We start from the raw sequence: 6793 nt of genomic DNA on the forward strand, positions 1-6793 counted from the left end.
TAACCACACAGAAATCTGCATTAATTGCAATACTGCTTGGCCAATAGCTTCAGCGTATTTCTAGCTAGCTCTTATATCTTAAATTAACCCATTTTTATTAATCTGTGTATCACCACATGGCTGTGGCTTACTGGCAAGGTTCCAGCATGTCTGTCTCTGGCAGAGGCTACATGGCTTCTCCCTGACTCCGCCTACTCTCTCTTTACATCTCTGGATTTCCCACCTGGCTCTACTCTGTTAAGCCATTGGCCAAATGCAGCTTTATTCATTAACCAATAAAAACAACACATATACAGAAGAATTTTCCACATCAAATAACTAAAGCAAATTTGTTATTTACATGAATATCTTTCTCAAGAATACAAGGTAAGCTGGGTGGTGGTGGTGCCTGCCTTTAATCCCAGCACTTGGGAGGCAGAGGCAGGCAGATCTCTCTGAGTTCGAGGCCAGCCTTGTCTACAGAGTGAGTTCCTGGTAATCTGGTCTGTACTCCCATACTCCTTGGTGGAGGTAGTCTGGGGTAGAAGAAAGGTGCATATCTCCTTGGGAGATCTTTCAAAAGAGGAAAGAGTATCTTTCTAAAGAAGTTAGTTCAAAGAGAGGGGGGTGATTCACCTCCCCTGCTGGTCCCAGAGTCCAGAGTCATCGCTGCCAAGCTGGTCCTCAGTGAACTTATTGATGGGCATCTGAGTGGGCTCTGGGTTTGGGGATAATGTGAGTTGGTCAGTTCCCAGGTGCTCCATCGTCTTGGAGAACAACAGGTAACACACAGCTATAGCATGTGACCACTGTGAGCACCCAAACGATAGCGTGCCCAATCATGGCATTCCTTTAAGATGGGGGATGAGTCCATTGTTACACCTGAGCTCGCTAGATCCATGATCGCCATGCAGCAGTTCTCATATGCAGCTCTTGCACATGGCGGGATTCCTGAGACCTGTGTAGGGGGCTAGGAGGTAGAAACCACATTTATGATGATCTGAAGCTACCACTTGATCCTTTCCTACCACGCTGGCATTTGCCCTGGTAGAGGAGGCTAAAACTGCAGGAGCTTCAACAGGAACCGAGGCAGGCCTGCAAACTACAGACAGCACACTGCACCACCACACTCAATATAAACCAACTTGGTTCAGTTTCTGCCTTTGAATACAGTCTTGAAAATACTCTGTGATGGCATGGTGGGGGAGGGGTGGGGTACAGCGCTACAGAGCTCACCGAGTGCAGCAGTTGCCTTTGGGATAAAGTGAGCTGCGCTGGAACCACTTTTTCCACGAGAGGGTATTTTTACTTGAAAGAATAATTGCCAAAATATAGTTATTCAGACTTGGGGAATTTGGCAGACTGCTCTAGGAAATGAACAAAGTGAGCTGCTCATTACAAGGAAAATTGGAAATATTTGTTGCCAGCAATAAAACGCGAGCTCTCAAGCAAACACTCGAATTTTGGAAAACTCACTAGCGTTCAGCACTCTGGACCTGGAAGCCTCCCAAAGCTTAAATACCTTTCTAGAAGGCTGGCTGGCTCTACATGAATCTGTCAACATTGGGAAGATCTGCCCAATTCAGCGAACCAATATTTTTCTGAATGAGCAGTGCATGGTGTCGCAAATCACTCGGGCAAAAGGTCCATGCTAAGTTTGAAATCTACCGATGGATTTAATGGCACAGCTCACGGACACGGTTCCAGATGTCACAGTGCAATTGGCCTTGATGGGGCCACCACTTGAGTTTTGGTGTCGTAAAAACAAGGCCTGAGCTGTTTTTAACATGTGGTAAGCTACATTTCTAAATGGGCTAAATGCCACAGTAAGTACCCTTGTAAACCATAATTGTTATGACGGCAGGAGCCTGTCATTTGCACACCCAGGCTCTTCCCAAGGTACATGCCCGATGTTTATGTTATTTCTGAGTTTCCTCACCGTCCCCCTCCCCTCCTACCATTATCTTCAGGTTCAGAAATTCCTGGCTGCTTTCGGGACACCTGTCCCCAACTTAGGCTATACCCATGTTTCTATCATTTTCTTGACTGCCTTCTCTGTTACCAAAATACACCAACTTAAAATTAGTTTCTGAAAACCCAATTTAGTAAAAATATTCCAGATTACCCTAGAAAGTCGGCTTGGAGTCCTAGATTGCTTCCACATCTGCTTCCCCCTCTATGCTATAGGCTACTGTTTCCATTCCAATGACAAGTCCAACTGTGGCAGAGGGCCTGGCTCCCAGCACACTGCCGAGTCCCAGTGTTCAAAACCAGAAGGGGCAATGAAGAAAGACATTCCATCTCCTTCTCCTGTCCCGACCTAACAAAGCCTGAAGAGATTCTGATAGACAAAGCAGAGGAAAGACATTGTAGACAGGCCAGTGGTCATGCATTCCAATCCTTAGCTCCCCACAAGGCAGACAGACCTCTCTCTCTCTGTCTCTCTGTCTCTCTGTCTCTCTGTCTCTCTCTCTCTCTCTCGCTCTCTCTCTCTCTCTCTCTCTCTCACACACACACACACACTTGTGGGCATGTCTTTTAACTAACACAAGTCAAAGATGCCTGCTACAAATTTAATATGGGCGTCTGCCCAGAGGCGACTCCCTAGAGACCTATCCAGTTATAATTAAAGATGATACCACGATGGCATTGCTCCCAGAAGGCAGGACCTTTGGGCTGCATCGTTTAAAACAGTCTGTAACCTTGGGGCCAGGTGGTGACGTGCAGTACCAACCCCATCATCTGTAAGGACAATGCTGAGGAGACTGAGTGGGGAGCAGGACAGGACAACTTGGCTTTGTTATAATTCCCTCTTTAAATGGGATTACGTTAGAGAAATGCCGGAGCTATTTTATTCTTCGTAGCAAAGAAAAGGCTGGCAGAGCCACTCTCCTCGTCTCGACAGCTAGCCCCGTGCCACTGGCTTTTGTGATTCTCACCACCCTAGCCCAAGTGTGTTGTTCTTGCTTGGACCAGCTTCTTGGCTACTGCCTCATTTAGCAAATTCTGTTTTCCAGCGCTTCCCTCTCTCAATAAGCTAAGGCAAGTCATTTCCTTTATTTAAAAAGAAAAGTTCGACCTGTAGGCATCAATTTAGGTTACAATTTTTACTTTCTGTCTGCAGCAACATGAGCGTCCACCCAAGTGTCCTGAAGAAGGGAGCACACAGATATTTTGTGTGTGAGTAGCAAAAGTTAAATGACAGCGAGTGTTCTTTATTAGCAATCGGCCCTTCAGGCTTGCGAATGGCAGCGGAGCGGGATCAAGTGTCAAGTGAAGGAAGTTGCCACGTGTGGGCAGACACACCTGCCCACTGCCGGCAGCAGAGCTGAACACGTGCAGTTTCCAAATAACCAGCCATGGGGGCAGCATGCTTCAGCAAGGAAGGAAGAGATTGCACTACCCTCGGCAGAGGACTCATCCAGCTGGAACAATCGGTTCATTTGCCAGGGTTCAAAAAGTGGTTCTTACCCAAAGAGAACAATTGAAAACGCTAGGGGACGGAGCGAAAAAGGAGAAAGCAACTCTAATCTAATCTGAAAGGAACAAAACGTGATTTCCAGAAGAGCCCTGCTGGCTCACAAGAAGAACTTTGTCTTCTCTGGGTGCTCTACACCATTCTGACCAGCCCGCTCCCAAGGTGGAGTGACGGGGACAGACTGGAGGCATCTTAGTCTCCAGAGGGACAGAACACTTATCCCTCAGCATCTGGCAAACCCTCAGGAGAAAACTCAAGAGTAGAGTGAAAAAAAAAAAAGTATTCCTACAAAACAGAAGATAGAGGGGGAGTTTTTGACTGAAGTTAGAATCTCACTTTACACGTCGGAGGATAGAAATTGGAATTGTGACAGGAGTCACTGCTCTCTGGAGAGGGGGACTCCACACAGTCATTTCAATCTGGATCTTCAAAGCTCGGCTGAAAGTTAAGTTTTGGTTTTTAGGACAAATCACATTTGTAAGACTTTTGCTCGTGGCCAAGACTGACTTTTCATGCTAGAATCTCTTGTAATAGACATGTCTAGTCTTGCCCACAGCATGGCCAGGCAGGGGATGAACTGGAACGCTCCAACCAAGACCAAGGGATGTAGGTTTGGGACGTGAGATATGATTTTTATCCACAGTGGCAGCTAGAAGTGACACTATGAGACCCATCTGAAAGAAGGAAGGGAGAAACAGGAAATGAAAGATTGGGTTCATTCACTGACTCTCTGCCTTCACCTGCACCTTCCTAGGAGAGGCCCTGTAACTTTCCTGCTGTTGTGTCTGGTGTTATGGTCAACATATGATTTTTATTTCATAGGGTATGCCCACTATGTGATGAGAGTTTGGTTGGTGACCTACACTTACGCGGGTTCTTTAGATTGCTTAACTTAAGGAGTTCAAATCCATAGATACAAGCTCAAATATGACTAGAGCTGTAGAAGTTTCTTTGCAAGGTCAGCGAGGTCCTTGGTTAGCAGGCAGTAATGACTATCTCCCACCCCAACCCCCACCCAGTGACTTTCTGAATGAACTTAGTGACTCTTTACACTCTGATGAATACTGAACTTCATGCTTTACACAAATTTCCCAGTATTTCTCCAACAACTATCCACACTAGACAAGAAGACAGTCTAGAGATGGTAAAGTGGCTGCTCTAAGTTCAGGGATGATTATAGAAAGTTCTGGGTCCATGTTCCTAAGCATCACACATTCCTTCCCTTCGGGTCTACACAGAGAACGGCCTCTGTGTCTTCTACCCCACATTACCTCTTCAATGCTTTCAGACACACATTCATCTTGTTTACCTGCTCCCTGTGCTCACTAGCCCCCTCTCAGGGGTTAAATGCTATGATTGCTTTGCTCTCAATTTGTAAAGCATCATTAGTTAGCCAAGGTAATCAGAATTAATGGCAAAAGTGATAGTCCAGACACCATCTTGTCACATCAAAATCAGGCTAACCCTGAGAGAGACTTAGTCAGCTGTTTTAGATGAAGAACATAGGGTATTGGTAGTGAGAACACCATTACTGCCTCCACTACCATCTAGTCCCATCCACTATCATCAACCACAGCTATGGTTGACTAAACATCATCTGTCTGCCTGATCCATGGCCAATTCCACAGCCAGACAACATAGGAGAGTGATACCCTCCCTGACTTTTGTTTGTTTAGGGCACTATTGGGGAGGTTGAGGCAGAAAGACCAGCAAGTTCGAAGCCAACCTAGTCAACTTAGAACCCGTCTCAAAATAAAAAGTTAAAAGCGAGCTAGTGTCTTAGGATTTCTATTGCTATGAAGAGACACCATGACCACGGCAACTCTTACAAAGCAAAACATTTAATCATGGAGGCTCGCTTACAGTTCAAAGGTTTAGTCCATTATCATCATGGTGGGAAGCAAGATGGCAGACATGGTGCTAGAGAAGGAACTGAGGGCTCTAAATATCTACTCACAAGCAACAGGAAGTAGTCTGTCTCACTGAGTGTGGTTGAGCATAGATGAGAATTAAAGGTCTGCCACCACACTTCCTCCGACACGGCCACACCTCCTAACAGTGCCATTTCCTTTGGGGGCCATTTTCTTTCCAACAACCACATCTGGGAACATAACTCAAAAGTAGAATGCTGGTCTAGCATGTTTAAGGTCTCATTCTAACTTGCTTCCTCTTGGGATAAATACCATGACCAAAATATGGTGGCTAATATTGGCTATCAACTTGACATACTTGGGAAGAAGGATCCTTGGTTGAGAAACTGCCTACACCACACTGCTCTGTAGACATGTCTGTCTGACACTTTCTTGATTGATTGATGGAGGAGGGTTGGGCCCACTATGGGTGGTGCCATCCCTAGGCAGGGGACTGGGCTGTACATGGCCAATACTTTAGTGTTTGCTCCAAGTGTCTGCCTTAGCATCCTTCAATGATGGACCGCAACCTGAGAGATGAAAGAAATCTGAACCTCCCTTAATTGCTTTTGGTGATGGTATATGACCAAATTAGAACGGGCCTTAAACACACCAGGCCAGGTTCAACCTCTGGGATATATCCCCAGCCTTCTTTTTTATTTTGAGACAAGTTCTAAGTTGAGCACATTGGCCTTGAACTTGGGTCCTTCTGCCTCAGCCTTGAGAGTAACCATGAGGTGAGAGGCCTACGTCAACAGGCCTGGCTTATTACCCCCACTTTTTATAGTTAAAGCAGTTAGTTCAGAAAGGTTACAAAAGCAGTCTGGCTCCTAGATTTTCATGGAACTCGGGAGAAAGCTTATCCTTATCATTATTGGGTTGACCCAGCAGCCGTGCTAAAAAGAAACCCTAAGAAAAATGAAGCATAGTGTCTGATTCGTAACTGGCAGCCAGGCAGCAACTCTAGATTATTCTGTGACTGGGGAAGTCATGCGGGACCCCACACCCCACAGCAGGCGCTCATGCAGAGCTGCAAACCACGCCAACACAAAACCCCTCTTCTCTGTTATTTGCTCAGTCTATAATCTTGATTTCATGATGGTGTCAATCAAAACTGTCTGCTAAACAGAGCTTCACACTTACAAAAACGTGAAAGCTCCCAGAGAGTCCTAGTGTCCCGGAGTCACTGCCATGTTCTTTCCTGGTCAGCCGGCTTGGTTCTTTTCTCTATGCTACTTACAGGGCTTTCTGGGAACGGAGATGTAGAAAATGAGATCAAGCAGGGAACTGAGACATTAAAGAGCAGCCTCTAACACTTTGCGGTATGCTAGGAAACACATAGCCGCCATGTTAGTGTCTATGCGGGAGCACTAGCCAGATGTGCCCATCCCCTGCCTATTACTGTACCAAACATATTACACAGCTG

This window comes from Microtus oregoni, unplaced genomic scaffold (assembly GCF_018167655.1).
Source record: "Microtus oregoni isolate MIOR12 unplaced genomic scaffold, Mior012 000006F_ref0000085, whole genome shotgun sequence".
In the NCBI taxonomy this organism is placed as follows: domain Eukaryota; kingdom Metazoa; phylum Chordata; class Mammalia; order Rodentia; family Cricetidae; genus Microtus; species Microtus oregoni.